Raw genomic sequence first — 9,936 nt, forward strand, 5'->3', positions numbered from 1 at the left:
CATCAGAGGAATTATTCCTAGTGAAACGCTTCATTATAGCTATGATGGAACAATATCCTAAGAAAAGGACACATAACATAAGTATCAAGGCAATAGAGGCACTTCCAACACTATGGGTAATACTTTGCCACCACCCCCTAGGGTCTAGTCCTTCTAAGGTCTGAGCTAGTCCTTGGGCTATATCATCAATAGAAGAGGCATCTGGCAATTCCTTTTGAAAAGCTTCAAAAACCTCCCTGTACAAGCTTTGTTCACTTAACATACCATTTAGTAGGGCTCCATCTATAAGCATTTGTATATCATTCCATTCACATTCAGAGGCATTATATTTATAAGGTGTTACACAGACATGACTAGAATTCCAATCGCAAGTCAAAAACAATCATTGCTGTAAAGCCAGATATTTCTGTCCAAGCCAAAACACTCCTCCTTTGACAGCTTCTATCTCATCTTGAAGGTGGGCATTTACTTCCAGCTGGTGTTGCCACAAATTGTGGGAGTCCTGGTGCCACTGCACCATAAAGTCATGAGTTTGTACAGATTGTCGCAATGCGGCTCCAGATACTGCTGCAGTTGTAGCAATGGCAATCAGTCCAACAAGTCCTGCAATAATCAGTCCAATGGCACGACGACTCCTCCTCAGAAGCCGCTTGGAAAACTGCATTACCAATCCTTGTACAGGTCCTCCAGCCCAGGGAGGATGCATACGAACAGGAACCCAAAGGGAGTTGCACTGGGTTAAAATCATGATCCTATCTTGACTAAAATTAAAGGTGACATTGTTATTCAAGCAAGTATACAATTTACAATTTATGCAGGTAATGGCATTCTTAGTTATGTTTATGGGGCCGACCATCAGTACTTGTGGAAAATGAACACAAGCAGAGATATTATAGGTCTTTACAACTGTGAAGTTGTAGGAGGCCGAGGATCCTTTAGTTCCTGAGTAAGTTCCATTGGCCAGCAATACAGGAGCCAGAGAAGCTGCCAATTTCCAGAGATGACGTTGTGGAGGAAATAGCCTGTCTCCATGGGCGAGAGCAGGCCGGGGGTCACCAAAGCCTGCTCCAAACCACCCTAAAAGCTGTTTAGGAGACATGGCATTGGACATGTTCATAGTTAAAGTAGGGTCACAAGATGAGTTATATTCAGTGCAGTTTTGCAACCACACACCAAAAGGTCCCCAATCATACCAAGTATGCTGGGATGTATTCCAAATAGTTGGAAAAATTCCTCGACAACTTTCCCAATGTCTTTCAGTAAAGTTCAGGTTCAGATAAGTAAAATTGTCACATTTAGGTAGGCCAGCAGGAATAGGATAATTATCTAATTTATAGGTATGAGATCCCACAGACCAGGAAGACAGTCTAATCAGCCGAGTTCTACTGGAGTTATATGAACCTCCATGCTGAATCCAATATTGATATCTAAAAGGGTAACATGGGGAACGGCCTTGACAGATAGCTTTAGAGAACTGAGAATAAGAGAAGTTAAATGATCTTTCCTCTTCCATAGGAAAGACTGGAATGCCAGACCCATAGGGGGAGAGAGTAAATTAGTAATAGATGTAAAAGAGACAGGGGCATAAGTATGGACATAAAGGAGGGTTAGAAATATAGGCCCAATACATTACCTCTGATGTAGCCCCTACAGGTTACCAGTGCACGCCTGTCCATTAGAATGGCCTTATCACTTGGATGAGAATGTTTCACCCCGGTCTTGATGCACAGAGGGGTGTTTGTTGCTGGATCCACTGGAGCAGGTGCTAGAAAGATGGGCTGTCTTCTGTAGAAACATAAGCATACCCTCGCCCCTGGGTTAACTCCCCGGGACCCAATCTAGCCCAACCCCCAATCTATTCCAAACTGGCTGTGGTTTGTTTTGCATAGGCGGAGCTAGGAAGTGTCCCTCAGCTCTTGCTAAAACATCTCCTTGAGGCAAATTTAAAAAGTTAAGGACAAATAGTGCTTCTGCAATAACGGCTCGGGCTGTTTTATAAATACTTTTCATAGAAGTTGCATATCCCTCAGTACTATCCATACTCCCCCTCTTTAGTTTTTTAATTTGTGTTTTTAATGTATAATGAGCTCTTTCTACTATACCTTGACCTTGAGGATTGTATTCAATTCCTGTAACATGAAAAATGTTATGAAATTCTAAAAATTTTCGTACTTGTTTACTGGAATAAGCTGGTGCATTGTCAGTTTTTATTTGAGAAGGAATCCCCATGACTGCGAATGTTTCTAGTAAATGTTGAATGACATGAGTCCCTTTTTCCCCTGGTAGAGGAGTTGCCCAAATAAAAGAAGAATATGTATCAATGGATACATGCACATATTGTAAGCGGCCAAATTTAGGGATGTGTGTTACATCCATTTGCCAAATTTCGTTGGGAGCAGTTCCTGACGTGTCAATTAATTTTTGAGGGCTACATAAATCCGAATCTCCTTGAAGAATGGAAAATAGGTTAGGAATTCTGGGAATTCCTAAGGAAGGGCAAAGCCAATTGATGTCCCTAGTAACTTTTGAAAATTATTAAGAGTTTTAAACTCTTCAGTACAAATTTTTATTAATTGGGGGGTAATTACTTGTCTTCTAACTAAATATCCCAGACTTAAATGGTTCTTCTGTTTAAATGAATTTTATCAGGGGCTGTTATTAAATTATACTGTTGAAAGTTTAAAGGCAAAATTTATAACAATTTTGATACAATATTTTTTATCAGGTGCAGCAAATAATAAATCATTTTATTGAAAACCTGTAAAACAAACTGGAGTAGTAATTAAACAATTATCTTGATAGCCATCGTTTTCTTATATCCAACTTAAAACAAACATTTTAAATTTCATATCTCAGTGTTGTGCCAAGTTGCAAGACCACCCCCAAGAAGACCACCGAGATTTAGACACTCCGAAATGCAAAAGCAAGGCAAGGCTTTATTTAACGAGCTGCCAACTCGGGCCTCGTCCTACCCACCGACACAGCGGAGGTTAGGAGGAAGCCCCGAGCTGTGATTACACAGGGCTTATAAAGGCAAAGAACAAGGTTACAACAATCAGCTGTGCAAGCAAGATTAGAACACAGGTACAAATCTGATTGGCTCAGGGTTCGATTCTAAAATGGGGTTCACGTGGTGGGGCCTGACTTCAAAGTCTGGCACCTCATTTCCCCCTTTTTCTTTTTGGTACATGGGAGCCAATCATGGCTCCATTCTGTCCATTTCAATCGCTTGCATGTCTAGGGGATGACATAGAGGTAAGGCATGGGCCAGTAGGGCCCAATGTAGTAACCAAAGGACTTGTCACAATTTCTTACAAGAATAGTCTCTGTACCTCTGTTTTGCATGTCTCTAGTTTATCCTGCCTCATCTTCCCAAAAACAACTCTGGTCCCTTGATTTTAAAGGGGGGCTGATGGGTGAAGATCATCCATCTTCTGTAACTTCTTCAGGCTGACTCAGGGGCGTAGACCTTACCTAGCCAGGAACCTACAACCTTAGTCTCAGTCTTGAGGCGAAGGCAAAGCGGCTAAGTTGGGTGCTTGGAGACCTCCCATGTTCCATCACGGTAGTTGTCATCCAGTGCAAAGGGGTCAGCTGGCCTGGCGTGGAAGCAATGAACCCAAGTGGCGATGCCGTCTAGGGTCCCTTCCACCGTGGTTCTTAGGATTTCAGTCCCCTGGTCTGAATAAATGGGGGGGGGGGGTAGGGACAGAAGCAGAATTATATACATTATTTCAAAAGGAGTAAAGCCAAGCTGATAGGGAGAATTTCTTACTCTAAGCAGAGCAAAAGGAACACCCCCAAGAAGACCACCGAGATTCAGACACTCCGAAATGCAAAAGCAAGGCAAGGCTTTATTTAACGAGCTGCCAACTCGGGCCTCGTCCTACCCACCGACACAGCGGAGGTTAGGAGGAAGCCCCGAGCTGTGATTACACAGGGCTTATAAAGGCAAAGAACAAGGTTACAACAATCAGCTGTGCAAGCAAGATTAGAACACAGGTACAAATCTGATTGGCTCAGGGTTCGATTCTAAAATGGGGTTCACGTGGTGGGGCCTGACTTCAAAGTCTGGCACCTCATCAGAATACATTTTTGATCTCAAGTCTTTTACCAAGCCTGGTTGTATTAAAAGAAATCTGGAGCCTAGGTATCACCCATTGCTTCATGCTGCTTGTTTTTCACTTCCAAATTTCTTATCTAGAAAGGCATTCTAAAACCTTTTAAAGTAGAGGCTTTCACACCTTTACCTCAGCCTGTATTTGCATAGAAAAACTGAAGCCCAGGGGGCACATTGCCTCCTGGTTGTCTGCTTTAAAAGAGCCATTTTCCTATATACAGAGAGTTAATGAAAGTTGTGTACTTCTATCCCCCATTAGTTTATATACTTTAAAATATTTACCTGATTATATGTGACTTAAGATAGTTAATCTTACTGTTACAGTACAGTTTACACTTAAAAATTTTAGTACCTGATTTATTAAAGTGATACCCAAAACAATTGTAACAAGAGTACACTTAGCAGTGTGCCCCAGAATTATAACCATGAGATTTCAGAGTTAGCATATTTGCCTTTTTGATACATCCAAATTGCAAACCTGTACAGAAATCGAGTTATATCAGGTAAATAAACTTTTAACTCTCCTTTAAGATATTCCAATTTTAATCCATCCTAAGGGGCAATTTTTAGAAGTATCAGTCAAATCATACATTTTACCATGAGGTTTCCAATGTTTACCTGAAAACAAAAGAAATAAAAGAAAGGCCTCCATTGGCCTGTCCTATAGAATGGGCCTATCTCCATCCTACTCCTTAGAGCTTGATGAACTGCCTTGGGGCCAGCTTGCCCTCTCCCACTATGAATGGACGCCACCCTACGGCTGTCCCATCACGTGGATCGGCTAAACTGCACTTTTGTCAGTTTACCCCTCACTACTGAGGATAGGTTCAAGGGCCCATGCTAAGTTCTTATTTATTTATTTATTTATTTATTTTTAACCATGAATTAAAGAATTTTTAACTATAGTTCCTTTTAAAATAAATAATCCTTTAAAGCTTTTGGTAATGCCCAAATTCGATGATCTTTTGAAGTTTAAAGTTAAACTAACCTATTTTTACATCATACATTTTTAATCTTGAACACATTCACACCCACATACATTTGTGCGCGCGCACACACACATACATACATTCACATATGTAGGTATTAATGTAAACAGAACTTAAAAGCAGTCCAAACAACTATCAGCCGTACATTTTTTAGTGGCAAAAGGTATATTTTCCAATCTTACTCTTGTAATGACCCAAACTTAAAACAAAACCTTTAATGAATGATTTTAGCATTGTTTAGTCTTATTCGCTAGGGCCTATTAGTTTTAGCAAAGTATCTTAGCATACTAAACACTGAAGATAACTGGGTTGGGGTCCCCTGGAGTATTACTGAGTCCACCTAGCACTTGACTCTTAGTGTTTACTCTCAAGCTAAGATTAGCCTAGCCAGCTGTTTGAACTCAGCTCTAAGCAGCCTGCACTTTTTCTGCCTTCTTGCAGAAGGAGACACAGTACCTAGTAAATGTTTTGCCCATAGACATGTAAATGGACAACAGAAATAAGGGAAACAAAAGTTTATGTTTAAAACTGGTACCAATCTCAAAGACAAAACTAGTCAAGACAAAACAGAACATAGAAACAGAGGCTTTTACGCCTTGGATGGCATGTCCAGCGTCCACAAGCTGCCAGCCACAGTGATGGAAAGTCCATAGGGCCCTGAAAATTCTCAGGGGGATCCTCCCCAGTGGAGATTTCCATCCCCTGGCAATCAACCTGCCGAGGCCGCCCACTAGAGGACTTTTTTCCCAATTTAGCACTCCACACGAAACACAACTAATCAAACAAGGACAAAGACACATGAAACATGTAGCGCAGGCGCAAATTAAAAGTGCAATTGCAGTAAAAATTCTCTTGAGAAGTAAAAGAAAAATCACTAGTCCTTCCCCAATTCCAGGCTGATGGGAAGTGTCAGGGAGTGTCAGCTCCTCTGCTAGTGCCTGGTTGTAAAGAAAAGATGATGGGGAAGCCTCCTTCACTGGAAGGGAGCCATGAGACGGCCCTATATTACAGCTGTCCTAAATTGAGTGAATCTGGTCAATATCTTGATAATGACGGGGCTGTGCCACACCTCTGGTTGTAGGGGGTTCAATGACAGGAAAAGTTTGATAGCAAGAGAGAGAAGCAGAACCATAGGACTTAGATTAATTAAAGTAAAAGTGGGCTCCGCGGCCGCAATTATTTGTTCTTTACTTTCACCTTCCTGACTGCCCCTGGCAGATCGAAAGAGCATCTGTAGCACTTTGACTGCACTGCTGAGCTGCCTAAATTATCATCATTCTCTGAAGGAGCATAGGTAGAGGCTGAAGGCTTATTTGATGTTAATTTTTCTTTAACAAAACTGACAGGAGATAGTTCAGGTGTTGCCATGTCTTTTAGCTCCTGCCCAATTTGAGTTTTTACCTCCCCGGACAAATTATAAGCCTTCATAGCTTTTTCCACGTCAGCCTCTGGCTCAGCAGCTGATGTTATGATAGCATCAGGAGACATCATGCTCACGGCTGTATGTATTAATGCCCAAACAGACCAAAATGTAACTGGAACCTTGTCTCCACACCGATACTCATTTTCCATATTATTCTCTACTCGTTCCCAGACTTCTAAATCTAAAGTATCTCCCTCTGGGAACCATACATTATACTCCACTACCTGTACACACTCATCTCTTTGTGAACACGAGACCATAGCTCCGTCCCGTTTCAATACATGGTGGATAAAATTAGAAAATGGAGTTGGTTTAGCTTGTCCCATAACCCCGTAATTTTTTAAGAATAGGAGCTCACCACACAGATCCCTTGTCTCCTGTGAATTACACACAGATCCCTTGTCTCCTGTGAATTAAAAATATCTCTCACCTCACTCGAGAGCTCGGCAGTTCCGCAATCTCCTGTGGATCAATTGTCAGGTCCCTGGGTCCGGACGCCAGATGTTGAACCTGGGTAACTGCAGTCGAAATCAGGACACGGGGGATGCAAGGCGAGTGAACCAATGCACACTTTATTCCAAGCGGGCCAGGGTTTATATAGGGATAGATACCAATTTTACAATTACAGGGTAAAAGATCAATACAGCATGACATTTGTCTCAAATACAGAAGTGGAGGAAATTTCCTATTGTGAGGGCAGGAACTTGATACAATGCCTTTCTAATTACAGGAGGTAGTGACTACAAAGATTGTTGATATCAAAGCAAGGAATTGTATACAACCTAGGTAGAACTATAATTATCTACTAGCTACTATCTCAATCTTGACTTCTCAAGTACTTGTGAAAATAACAATGAGGAGACTTTTCTGTTTATTGTGATAATCTAACATTAAAGGCAGCTGGTCAAGCAAGTCTCCAAGCAAGTCTCCAGGCAAGTCTCCTCTAGGAGACTTGCTAAGTAGGGGGAAAAAGGAGATTCTCACAACAACTGGTGGCTACCTTTGGCCCACAAACACCAGAAACTCCTTACTGGGAATGTTTTCCCAAGGGCCTATTAGTGTGCTAATGAGGCATCGGAGTAACCATGCCGGGGCTAAATTTTTCCACTGGTTGGAGACTTTAATTCTCCAACACTCTCTGACAACTCTGATATGTCCACTTGATTTTTTAAAATTCAAGTGTTTCTCATATAATGTAATAGCTATAGTCATTGCCCCCAAGGACTATTGAAGCCTTTTTTCAGATGAATATACTTGAACATAAGCTGTGTCATCAAAACTGACAATTTATAAAATACATATTGTATATACCTAAGTGTAAACTGAGTTGCAAGAAATTTCAGTAACAAGGCCACACCTATTTGGGACCTAGAGAGTGAATTTAATAATCTATAGACTACAACTGAACTGTTGGACATGTGTCTTTGATGTAGAGAGTGTGACTCACATGACCTCTGTTTTATATTTCGCACCAACTCAGTGGCTTGCCTGTGTAGCAAATATTGTTGAACCCCAAGCATCTATTCTCACTCAGTTTCTAGGGGTTAGAAATCCAGGGGAAGCTTTGCAGGGGGGGGGGGATGTTAGTGAGGAGCTCAGTGTTGTGCCAAGTTGCAAGACCACCCCCAAGAAGACCACCGAGATTCAGACACTCCGAAATGCAAAAGTAAGGCAAGGCTTTATTTAACGAGCTGCCAACTCGGGCCTCGTCCTACCCACCGACACAGCGGAGGTTAGGAGGAAGCCTCGAGCTGTGATTACACAGGGCTTATAAAGGCAAAGAACAAGGTTACAACAATCAGCTGTGCAAGCAAGATTAGAACACAGGTACAAATCTGATTGGCTCAGGGTTCGATTCTAAAATGGGGTTCACGTGGTGGGGCCTGACTTCAAAGTCTGGCGCCTCATTTCCCCCTTTTTCTTTTTGGTAGCTTGGGAGCCAATCATGGCTCCATTCTGTCCATTTCAATGGCTTGCATGTCTAGGGGATGATATAGAGGTAAGGCATGGGCCAGTAGGACCCAATGTAGTAACCAAAGGGCCTGTCACCATTTCTTACAAGAATATTCTCTGTACCTCTGTTCTGCATGTCTCTAGTTTATCCTGCCTCATCTTCCCAAAAACAACTCTGGTCCCTTGATTTTAAAGGGGGGCTGATGGGTGAAGATCATCCATCTTCTGTAACTTCTTCAGGCTGACTCAGGGGCGTAGACCTTACCTAGCCAGGAACCTATAACCTTAGTCTCAGTCTAACTTTCTTTTCTTGAGGCGAAGGCAAAGCGGCTGAGTTGGGTGCTTGGAGACCTCCCATGTTCCATCATGGTAGTTGTCATCCAGGGCAAAGGGGTCAGCTGGCCTGGTGTAGAAGCAATGAACCCAAGTGGCGATGCCGTCTAGGGTCCCTTCCACCGTGGTTAATCTGTTGATTGGGGGCATTGGCAAGCTGACAGGCCTTTAACAGATCTCAATAAGGACACAACACAATCTCAGGTCTACAAGCTTTCTTTCCTAAACAGATGTATCAACTTAAAATTCTTACTGCCAGTCAGGGCTTTGAGTAAATGCGGGGGGTGAGATTTTAATCTATCCTCTCATTTGACAAACTTACCCTTACTAACCACTATCACAGATGACTGGCAAATTCCTGCCCAGTAGACAGACATGGGCATTGGAAAGGCATGCTTATGAACTATTCTTCTAGGACTTCCCGGCTTTAACTTTTGAAAGGCCAACAGTAGTGACTCTAGGATCTGACACCATCTCTGCCATCCAAGCAGTGGCTTACTGCCTCTGGATGCTCCATCACTTTTGTCCCAGGAGGAGTGACTTTCCACTGGACTTGGACTCAGGGCCTGAGTGCTGTCCCTCAGCTCTCCAGCTCAAGACTAGCACCGTACCACTTTTGAGCTCCACACCACTCCGTTCCCAGCACTCTGCTGGCTGATTAGAGACAAGTCTCTCACAGGGACCTTTCTTTGCCCGGGCTGGCTTCGAACCGCAGATTCAGATCAATGAGTCTTTTAAGGGGCCACTTTACTCCAATTATAAGCAACAAGGTGGTCCACACAGAAGTAGTTTTTAAGCATGCTCTCTTACCTGGAACTTATTAAGGGTCAGTATTAGATCTTGACAAACTTGTAGGAATCACCTGTGCTTCTCTGTGGGCCTGCTGGAAACTTACAAAAATCCACAAAGAAGCTGGAATGGCAATTAAACAATTTGGTAGCCATAATTCTCCCTTTCTCCCTTTGCAATAATTATTTAGGACAATTTTACTTCCAAACTTCTTATCTAGAAATGTATTCTTGATTTCCAAAGCCTTTCTAACACTAACACAACACTTTAGCTTTTATCTGCATTGGAAAAACTGAAGCTCACAGGCAATCTGAAACCAGGTGCCACCC

This window comes from Perognathus longimembris, unplaced genomic scaffold (assembly GCF_023159225.1).
Source record: "Perognathus longimembris pacificus isolate PPM17 unplaced genomic scaffold, ASM2315922v1 HiC_scaffold_5931, whole genome shotgun sequence".
In the NCBI taxonomy this organism is placed as follows: Eukaryota; Metazoa; Chordata; class Mammalia; order Rodentia; family Heteromyidae; genus Perognathus; species Perognathus longimembris.